We start from the raw sequence: 8,288 nt of genomic DNA, 5'->3' as shown, positions 1-8,288 counted from the left end.
TGCATTTTGATGGAGATGGGGGGTTAAACATTCTGGGCTACCTAACTGACTGGTCACTGTAGGTTTGGGGAATGGACTCTAAGAGTTCCTGCAGAAGACATGTAGTTGTGGGTCATGGTGGGGGCTGGAGAGAAAGGGAGGGAGGGGAGAGTGAGAGAGCAAGAGAGCAAGCAAGGAGTTGATGGGTATGGAAAACAATATGCTTAGAGGAAGGGAGTAAAATGCTAAAAAGCATCTGCATATGAAGAATTAAAATCCTGAAAGCCACATATTAGTCCTTAGCAAACCTATCATACTACCTCCAGCAGGATGAGACAAACGAAAAATGAAAAGAATTCTGGATCTAAAACTGGGTTACTTTATAGAATTGGCTACATGCAAGCTCTGAAACCAAGCCCAGACTTGAAGCTGGACAGTGGGCCTCCAGAAGGTAGAATTCAATCCTCTGGGGGTGTCCTGATAGATGAAGCAAAAAATATAGTGGAGACTCACAGAAGAGCCATATGTAGAAATCCACAGAAGTATGTAGCTAACCCTACCAAAGTAATCTGCTAGTAGAAAACAGCCCTCCAATCTTTTCGCTGGGGTTCAGATTAAGATTATAATCTCTAGGAAGACGAGGCAGGCATAGCCAGGCAGAAAGTCATGCCTATAGGGTTATGGCACAGGGAAGGTTATTGGTTCAGAAACTCATAATGTAATTTAATTACTACTGGAAGGGTACAAGATAGCCTGAAAATAAAGAAAACTTAGTTATCATAATCAGGAATAAAGCCAAGATTGAATTACATGGGGGCAGTTTCCCCCATGTTGTTCTGGTGATAGTGAGTTCTCATGAGAGCTGATGGTTTTAAAGTGTGTGGCAGTACCCCCTTCTCTCTCTCCTGCCACCATGTAAGACATGCCTTGTTTCCCTTTTGCCTTCAGCCATGATTGTAAGTTTCCTGAGGCCTCCCCAGCCATGTGGAACTGTGAATCAATTAAACCTCTTTTCTTTATAAATTACTTAGTCTCAGGTAGTTCTTTATAGCAGTGTGAAAACAGACTAATGTACTATCACTTATAGACATCTTACCAGGTGTCTAGCCCTCTGCTTTGTCTTTTAAATATTTTTTTCCTTTAATGCTTACAATCACTAGTGAGGTAGGTGTTATTGTCTAATTTAAGAGATGAAGAGATTGGGTCCCAGGAGTTAAATTACTATAATCACATAGCTAGTAAAGAATAGCACCATGAATTGAACTCAAGGATCTTTGATTTCAATTGCAATTCATTGGTAAGCATGGAATTGCCCTTGGTTTCCTTCAATCCTTGCAGGGACCAAGGGTATTTTTAAAGATGGCTGCAACATTATCTCCTATTCCATATAGTCTGTTGCAACGTGACTTTGCCACTCCTCCACAATGAGGTGGAGTCTATTTCTTCACTCCTTCAAAACTGATGTAGATTACAGGAAATGTAATATGGTTCCAGTTACAAATTCATCCCTTAGTTGATGTTCTTAGGATGCTGCATCTCAGAACGCATCCACCATGTTATAAGAAATCTAAGAGAGATGGGTAAGGTCACATGTAGCTGCTCCAATTTACTCTTCCAGCTGAGTTACCTGCCGATAGCCAGCGTCAGCTGCAACTGAGTGGGTTGTCTTGGACGTCTGAATCGTTACAGTTCCCTGCTGACAGCCAGAGTCAACTGCAATTGAGAGGGTTGTCTTGGACATCTAAGTTGAACCTTTAGACGACTCTAGCTTCAGCCGACATATAACTGAAACCACATGAAAATTGCCTAGGTGAGTCTAGAAATGAAAACCAATAACATACTGCTCTTTCAAACTACTAACGTATATGGTTTGTTGTGCAGTAAAATACAACTGGAATAGCACCAAAGGTAAAATGTGTTGTAGGTATAGAGCTGAAGCTGAGCCTGCACATGAGGGTAAAGTAAGTCTAGGTGTAGAGAAAGAGGGAAGACAGAAAACTAACTATGCAATACATAAGTTACTCTTAAGTTTGACGTAGACAATGAGTAAGATGATTCAGTAACTTGAGGTTTTACATCTGCTACTTAGCTCAGATGTGTTAGCTGTGTGTTTATTTTCTATACATCGTAAAAGATCACTATGAATTTAATGGCTGAAAATAACACACATTTATTATCTCACAATTGCCATGAGTCAGGAGTCTGGTCACAACTTAACTGGGTTATCTGCTCAGAGTCTCGTAAAGCTGGAATCAAGGTGTCAACAGGCTTAGAGTCCTCTTCCTTCCTGACATGGTTGTTCAAAGAATGTAGTTCCTTGTCATGGTACCGTGACCCTCTGTTCCTAGAGGTCACCTGCAGTTCCCTGTCACATGACTCTTTTCATAAACAGTTTATATCACAGTAGCTTGCTTCTCCAAGGCCAAGAGGAGAGTCCCCCTAGAGCATGCTAGCAAGATAGAGCTATGTATATGACACAATCACGGGAGGCACATCCCATCACCTCCGCCATGCCTTATTTGTTAGAAACAAGTAATAGGTTCTGCCAACACTCAAGGGGAAAAGATTACGCAAGGTGTGGACATTGGGGTCACCTTGGGGTTTGTCCCCCACAGTCTCTATTCCTTAATTTATTCAGTATTGAATATCCAATCATCCATCCATCTACCCACCCATTCATTCTCTAAGCATGCTCCTTCCTCAAGACCTTGACATTTACTTTTTTCTCTACCTGAGACACTTTTGCCCAGAAATTTGCAAAGCTCAATCTCTGCCTTCCTTTAGGTTGGCAGATGTCACCTCATCAGCAAGGGAACCCCTAGACCATTCTATCTAAAATAGCCAATCTTGGACCCCGGCATTCCCTATCCCCCTTATCCTGTTTTATTTTTAATAGCTCTTATAAACATTTGATACATATATTTCACACTTCCTTATTGACTGTCTCTCCCACCACAGTGTAAGCTCTATAACAGCAGGAACTGGCAGGGCACGGTGGCTCATGCCTATAAGCCCAGCACTTTGGAAGGCCGAGGTGGGCGGATCATGAGGTCAAGAGATCGAGACCATCCTGCCCAACATGATAAAACCCCGTCTCTACTAAAAATACAAAAATTAGGGGGGTTTGGTGGTGGGTACCTGTAATCCCAGCTACTCGGGAGGCTGAAGCAGGAGAATCACTTGAACCCAGGAGGCGGAGGTTGCAGTGAGGCGAGATTGTGCCACTGCACTCCAGCCTGGTGACAGAGCGAGACTCCGGAAAAAAAAACCCAATAAAACAGGAACTTTGTTTTATTCACTGTTGAAACCCTAAAACCTAAAACAGTGCCTCAACATAGCTGGAACTCAACAAAAATTTGTCGAATGAATGAACAAATAAGCATTTGTTGAACACCTACCATGTGTCAAAGATGATGCCAATTGCTTGGGGGACAACAGAAATTCTACCCTGAAGAGTCTCAGCTGTGAAAGAAAGAGTTTGCTAGGAAAGTACAAAAGCTAAAGCCTGAGAATGAAGATTTTGGAGCAAAAAATAAGACATTTTGGAATAAAACACAATCTGTAGCAACTTAAAGAAGATATCAGAAATTTCTCCAAATTCTGTAGAAAGCACAGATTAAAACAGAGGCATTTGGAGTTAGTGGTTGAGCCAAGGCAAGGACTTCGAAAATTAAAATTATGTCAAGGCAAAGATAAAAAACAAATCATTTCAAGGGTGGTTGTTTAAAGGTTAACCTTTCCCAGAGGCTAAGAGTTGTAAAGAGACCACTAATTTGGGCAGTATTAAGAAGTGCTTTACCTGAGGGCTGTTGTGGCATGCTAGTTTTATTTGCTCCAATACGTAAGGGACCTTCTTGCTGATAAAGTCTGAAAGGTTTTGGATCATCTCCAGATGTTTTCCAGAGCCATGTATGAGGTTGCAGATGTGAATATTGTTCCAGTGAGAGCAAACTGAAAAAACTCATTTCTAGATGCTGAGTCTTGTAAAAAGAATGTATTGAAGGTGCAACGTACAAGGAAATATTGGAGCCAAAGCAACAGTAGCTAAGTGGAAAGGCTTTTCTGCAAAATAGGAGGGTGTGCAAACACAGAAACAATTTGGCCCTTAAAGCTGATTTTGGCAAGGTGAAGTAAAAATGCGAGCACCACTGACAATAGAGTTCAATCATAAATAAAAGGAAAAACCAGTTACAACATGAGGAGAAATGAGTTGGTTTCCTTTTGCCTCCAGTCTTATTTTGTGGTGTCAGGGATCATGTCCAAGCTGTCAGAATACCCATGAAGAAAATATCCAGAGCAGCAACAACAGGACTGAGGTACCACAGCAGTTCACTGCTTATCTAAACAGACGCATGAAGCCAATTTCAAAGTGTGAATTCAACCTGGTCTTTGGTTTTCAGCTAACTGCCTAACTTCTACCACCCCTTGCTATTGGCGAGAAAGAGCTGAGGACAGCTGATTCAAGGAGCAGCATAAGAACTCTGAGTTGGTGATGGTGGGAGTGGGTGAAAAGAGTTTTACAGAAAGCATCATATACATTTCCAAAGCACAGTGGGCACTACTTGTGCACTTTGCAATACCGACCAAATGAAGCTTCCATCTGGCAGAAAAATGCAGTAACTGGAAAAGTTTTGAAGCCAAGGGGACACACTCAGCTGCATGACATCTAAATGCCAAAAACTTGTGCATTCTACTTAACTGTTAAGTGATTGGGAGTAACTGCTAACTCTGAAAAGTGTAATATGTTTGTAATTGTGAAATGCTAAATACTAAAGTAATGGTGCCAGTAAAAGTGACATTTGGTAACTTTGGAGTCTCTGCAAAAAAAAAAGAAAGGATCCTTGAAGGTGTTTTTGTCACATAGACACTAGAGCAGTGGTTCCTTTACTTGCCTGTACATCAAATTTGCCAAAGAAACGTCTAACTTACAGATTTTTTGGCTCTACCTCTTGGAGATTCTGGATTGATGTCTGAGATCCAGAATCTATTTTTTTACTCCCAAGGGACTCTAATGGCCAGTCAGTTTTGTGAACCCTCAAACTAGATGACTTGAAGGAGGCCTACAGTTTGTATAAATAAATGACTGAAAGAAGGATGTTCAAGGAACAAAAAGTTAATTACTGTTTAGAATAATATAGTACTTTGGCCCCAGATGACAGAGTGCAGCTGAATTGAAGGTCTTGGAAGACAGATTCTGGCTCAGCACAAAGAGGAACCCTCTCACAATTAGATTTGAGAAGACCAGTGAAAAACTGAAGATCCAAGTACAGTCATCAGCGGGATGATAAATGTGGGGACCAGATTGTTGTTACATGTATAAACATATCCAATTGGATTGTGGCTTCTGGTGGCAATGAGTGTCTTCTTGTCACTGAACGTGTTCGAACGCTATGAGAACAGTTTTATCAATAGAGCAATCACCCTTTAATTCACTCCGACCTGCATTCTGCCTCCATTGCTCTGCTAACCTTGCTTTTACTATGTCTCTGTCTCCATACTGAAAAATTAAAAAAGAAAAACACACACTTTTTGTGATGTTAATAGCTAATGTTATTGACTGCATGGTGTTTACCAGGTATTATTCTATACAATTTAGGTGTTGCATTTTTTTTCCTATTATTGATACTTTACTTAAACAAGAAAGTACAATTTCTTAAGGGGTTTCATAGTTGAAAAAGCTACAATTATGTCATGTTGCAAATACATTTTTAAGTTTTTTTTTTCAATTATAACATTAAAAAAACAATGCTGTAAATGGAACTGTTTGGCTTTGACTATATATATTTCTTCATAGTCTTTATATGGTATCTGCACAACAAAATATCTTCTACCTTTCTTCCAATTAATTGTTATATGTAAGTTGCTTTTTATTCCAGTGTATCCAGAGTGGTGAAATAACAAGGCCAGCCGTGTTGCCAAAGTTTGCTCCAAGCATATAGGAGGAGATGGGCCATATGTACGAACTCACTGACCTTGAGGATGTTACATATCCTGTACGTGTTAGTTTCCTTATCTGCCATGGTCTTTTCCAATCCAGTGGTATAGAAAGTACTCTGAGACATGTTGCCACAAAACTAGAAATTGTAGTGATCTGGACACTATTCTCCCAAGTGAATATAACTCCCTTTCCAGTGAAAACTCTTATCCATGCTTTGAGATTTGGTCCTAACAAAAATAAACTTGGTAGAGTAGTAAAAGCAGACAAAATAACCACAAATAAAAATGTTTCCATCTTCAACTCTAATGGTGCCACTCCATATAGAACAAAAATTACATGAATTACATGCAAGAAACAAGACATAAGAAATTAATACAGCATTTCAAAAATCCAGTCACCTTGTGTGATGATAAACTTCTTTTAGAGGATGCATTTGGTTTTGCTACTAAATATAATACTGGAGTGACAGCAGTTAGAAAAACACAACAGATGCACAACCGTATTAAGTGTGCTTCCAATATTGAGGAGTTCTCCAAAAAGAATGATGGAATGAAGATGATCAGGCTAATTGAAAATACGCATAAAAGATGATTATACAATAGTCTCTTGATACCAGTGTCTTTCATTGTGTTTTCTTCGGTGGCTATCTGACTCTCCCACCTGCAAAAGGAAAAGGACACTGAGGCCTTCTGACATCAGGTATGACTCCCTGCCCTGACCTTTCTATGTGTTGTATGTAATGCATCCAAGAAACCTATAAAGTAAGTCATATTATCATTTAATTTTATATGATTTTGTAAGTATATTTGAAATTCCTACATCAGAGCCTCATAGGCAGCTCACAATTATACTGTTAAAACAGAACTCTTGATTTCCAACCTCTCTTTCAGGAACTGAGATAGGAATAACTTCAGTTTACATCCCTTTCTTTCTTGGTGATCTATCTATCTATCTATCTATCTATCTATCTATCTATCATCTATCTATCTATCCATCATCTACCTATCTATTTATCTATCTATGTATCATTTATCTATAGATAGACTGATACATTTCTGTCAAATCTAATTTATCACCAACTCTGGTCCATTCTACCTTCACAGTATTTGGATCTGTTCAATTATTTCCAATTCACTGACACTAACCTGGCACAAGTTCACCTCTAATTGGACAATGGCAAGAATCACTTGATTAGTTCTTTGCTTAGACTATTCTCTCTTTTGAATGAGTAGATCTCCTTACAGAGAAGTTAGTTGTGGATGCTGTCCCCTTCTTCTTCCTGAATGAGTTCCTTCAGGGTTAGGCTGGAGATGATTTTTTTTTTTTTTTTTACCATAAACATCATTTTGGTATTATTGCATAATATTCCATCTTGTAGCTATATATCATTTAACTATTTCTCTGCTTCAGATCATTTAAATAATTCCTAATTTAAAAAATTTTAGATTTCATTTATTAGAGCAGATTTAGATTGACAGAAAAACTTAGCAAAATATGCAAGGTTCCCATATACAGCCTCTTCCCTCCTTCCGGTTTTTTCTACTATTAATATCTTGTATTAATGTGGTATATTTGTTACACTTGATGAACCAGTATTGATACATTATGATAAACTTTGTCCATAGGTTACATTAGAGTTCACTGTGTGATACATACATTTGTATGGGTTTTGAAAAATGCGTAATATAATATATCAGACATTAGAGTATCATAAAAAACAGTTTCACTGACCTAAAAGTTCCCTGTATTCCAGCCTTCCAACCTCCCTCCTTGCCTCCAAACCCCTGGAAATCTCTATTTTGACTTTGTTTTTTCTTTTTTTTTTTTTTTTTGAGACGGAGTCTCGCGCTGTGTCACCCAGGCTGGAGTGCAGTGGCGCGATCTCGGCTCACTGCAAGCTCTGCCTCCCAGGTTCAGGCCATTCTCCTGCCTCAGCCTCCGAGTAGCTGGGACTAAAGGCGCCCGCCACCACGCCCGGCTAGTTTTTCGTATTTTTAGTAGAGACGGGGTTTCACCATGTTAGCCAGGATGGTCTCGATCTCCTGACCTCGTGATCCGCCCGCCTCGGCCTCCCAAAGTGCTGGGATTACAGGCTTGAGCCACCGCGCCCGGCCTTGACTTTGTTTTTGCCTTTTCCCCATCTCTATCTGCCCACTGCCCCACCTCCACAAGCACAGTCAATTTCCAAGCACCATCACAAGAACTAATATCTCCAAACACAGATTTTAGAGAAAGACAAGTGTAGCTTTATATTTTCTATCTCCCTCATAGAATTCTAGGTCTTTGAGGAATCTTAGAGATTATCTAATCCAATGATTTTTGTTCTTCAATATTTTTGTGTACAATTTGTTATTCTATTTTTTTTTTTATT

At 39.5% G+C, this 8,288-nt stretch overlaps 1 pseudogene; it reads right to left on the bottom strand.

Annotated features, from left to right (window-relative positions):
* Positions 1 to 3,184: 3,184 nt before the first annotated feature.
* On the bottom strand, positions 3,185 to 7,718 carry LOC110742202 (annotated as a pseudogene).
* Between the last annotated feature and the right edge of the window lie 570 nt (positions 7,719 to 8,288).

This window comes from Papio anubis, chromosome X (assembly GCF_008728515.1).
Source record: "Papio anubis isolate 15944 chromosome X, Panubis1.0, whole genome shotgun sequence".
Classification (NCBI taxonomy): Eukaryota; Metazoa; Chordata; class Mammalia; order Primates; family Cercopithecidae; genus Papio; species Papio anubis.
This window is presented reverse-complemented; position numbering and strand designations above follow the sequence as displayed.